Consider the following 3,177-nt stretch of genomic DNA (forward strand, 5'->3'; position numbering starts at 1 on the left):
GTTTTTTTTCTTGATGTGGTGATATCTTTCCTTCTTTTGTAAGGTAGTGTGCATGTACCAGTTCATATGGGAGTGTGTTAAAGATTATTCTTGGTAAGGACCAGTTGGTACCCATGTCTCCGTTAGCTTTGAACCCAGCGCCTGACAATGGATTGATTTGAGTAATGGTCAAGTCTCATCCTGACCCTGCCAAGCACCTCATCATTGTTGACCAAGTGGAAAGATACAAGTCAGCCAATCAAATGGATGGTAGAGGGACATGCTCCACTGGAGGGACAAACACAAAATGGGACAAGAACGCAGTTGAATAAGAATTAAGGGAGTGACTAAAAGCCAGTGGCGCAGTGGTGGGTTCTAAGCTCACTATAAGTTCTTCCATTGGCCAAAATAGTCTTTGGCAAACTGGTTGGCAAGAACTAAACAAGTGTGACTGTGTTATGGATACTACAGTAATATGTTATGTTTGATTATCTGTCAGCAAAAAGACCACTGGCATACTGCAGTTTTATTCCTTGGTGTTAGGCAAACCTTTTCATAGTTGATTGTCTTATTTGTTGAGGTATCAAAGGTTTCCTTGTGTACCATTATGTCTGTAGAAAGAAAAGTAAAGAGGATGGGTCTTGCTGTATAGAGCTAACTGCGATACTGCCTCCTCCCTGCCTCTGGAACCACAAGAGGCTGCCTTGTAGACATTGCAGAAAGTCAGGATAGATCATGTCTCCATTGGCAATGTCCTGCCTCAGCAACTTAAAATGTTCTTTTAAATATAAATGCCAATATCACATGCAAAATATCAGTAGCTATCCACTGGAAACTAAACTTCCAAAGATTATAAAAATCCCAGTTGTTTATCACATCCTCTACACTCCCCTATCTAGGCTTGGAATGCTGCAATATTTTTACTTCAGTGTTTTTGTGTTGGAATCCTGTAGACATTTCAGGAAAAAGCCACAATGCAACAGTACACCAACTTCGCCCTCAGTCTTGGGTTTTGTAAAGGGGACCTTTTCAGTTCAGCCCAAAATGCCAGTGTGTCCAAGTCAATGGCATCAGGTTTGTGATTCTCAAAGGCATGAGTCCAGTTGTTTGTCACCAATCGAAGTTAGTTGGTGTACCGATTCTAGATGTACGTACTTATCTCAATGAAACAAAAAAAAGAGGGGCAACCAATGTTGCTAAAGAGATATGAGGCGGTGCAAAGGGTTCCTAAACCTCTAGAATTATGTAGTCCTTTTTGGTTAAGATCCCACGAGGAAGAGGATCGAAGGCCAGTTAAATTGAGAACAATGGGCATGAAGGGCCCATTATCTAAAAGAAATTGAGACTCCAACACCATGGACAGGCTTACCAGGACACTCCACAGGAAAGACCAATTAATCTTGAGAATTCACTTTTAGATGCAAGGAAGACCCCACAGAAGAGCAAACAACCTTCAAACAGGTCTTTAATGTCTAAATAGCTATGACCTCGAACACAAGGTCTGACTCTGGAGCAAGCCTCCAATTAGTCCCTGGAATCAACGACTACTCGACCTTGTATACATTTTTGGACTTTACAAAGTACAGAATATTTTGATGGGTCTTAAAGTGGGATCTACATCAGTGTGCTTGAAACAGGTTCACGCCTTAGCCCATGTGTGATATGGGCAGCTTCTGTTGCCACTTTGGAGAGTGTCTCTCCTCCCATGGACACAGCATAACAAAACACGATGCACTCTCCTGTCCTTTTCTCCAAGGCAGCTCCGCACGTATTTTTTTTTCCATTGATACTAGCTGGCTCAACTGCATCCAGTAACATTCACAGCTAAAGAATATTATGTATAAATTGGTCTACATGGCCACCGCAGTTTCCAAATAATGTTTACAGCTAGTACATAACTCGTTGACCCATTTCCCAGAATTGGAGCTGGTACCTGTAGGTTACGCAGGGAACTGCAATAACCTCAAGAATGAGCTGGGGTATAGGGTTTGAACCTGTGATGAGATGGATGCGTAGAATTATAATTTACAAATGTGATGTGAAAAGGGTTACTGGAGAGGGGTGTGTTAGCTTCCCATGGATCAGATTTGAAGTTAAAATTTTGCTTGAAGCAAGGGTGGCACCTCAAGAGCTTCTTGTTAGTGAGAGAAGTGCTTGACTGCATAGTGAATGCAGATGTGTCGGAACTTGCTGATCTTGAGAGCTGAGGGCAGATTAGCGGGGAGTGAATTCTCAGGGCAGCTTAAAGGTCCCTGGGGCTCATAGAGAAAGCCTAGATGCACCGGATGGCTCAGTGGAGTGATTGAGTCCCTTTTTGTTATTTTTAAACTGTCAGCATTTCCTTGTATGCATTGCTTCTAATATTCATATTTCTTATACCACAAAACATTGGTCTCAGTCTCATATTCATTGATTATTTAACTTGCACATTAGCATTTGAACATGTCACCTTTATTTCATGTCTGCATTTAAAAGTTCTGGGCTCTTATACTGGACACGACAGATTTGTATATCAACTTAAAGTAACTTTTAAACTTGAAATCGGAACCGTTTTTCTGATCACTGTGAGATCATAACTTTACTCCCCCCGGATTCTGTTCATGCCTGTTTCCTGCCTCTGATGGTATTGTCTCCTTTTTTAGTTATGGCGTGTTTCCTCTGATTGCCTGTTATCTGCATATTTGCACCAGTGCGCCTTTGTTTTGTTCGTAGGATACTTCCTAACTCCGCGCCTGTTTCCTTTTTTTTTTTTTTTTCTTTTTTTTCCATGCTTGCTTTTATCCCATTTGTGAACATTCTCCCCCCCACCTTTTCCACCTTTCCAACGCTGAAGCTTCATCAACCTTCTCATGGATATTATAAAGGCTAGATCTATGAACCTATTGCTATCCCTGTACACTTTAATTTTCGGGGACATCTCTGGAATGCGACCAAGTTAGCAGTTCCCCACCATAATCAATGTTTGCTATTTGCTCCCAGAAGATTTTCAGTCCTCTACATTGCTGTACCATGTGTAAAAAAATCAGTGTCTGAAATTACTTATCAAATTGAATTGGCTATCAACGCCTAACATCATGTTAGGACGTCTGCGAGTTAGGTATGTAGTATCTGAAAAGTGAATGCCCTGTCTATGCAATTTTCCCATCTGGGTTAGTTGCCTGCACACACTTTTTTGGACCTAGATAAACGACATTTAAA

This window comes from Pleurodeles waltl, chromosome 7 (assembly GCF_031143425.1).
Source record: "Pleurodeles waltl isolate 20211129_DDA chromosome 7, aPleWal1.hap1.20221129, whole genome shotgun sequence".
Taxonomy (NCBI): domain Eukaryota; kingdom Metazoa; phylum Chordata; class Amphibia; order Caudata; family Salamandridae; genus Pleurodeles; species Pleurodeles waltl.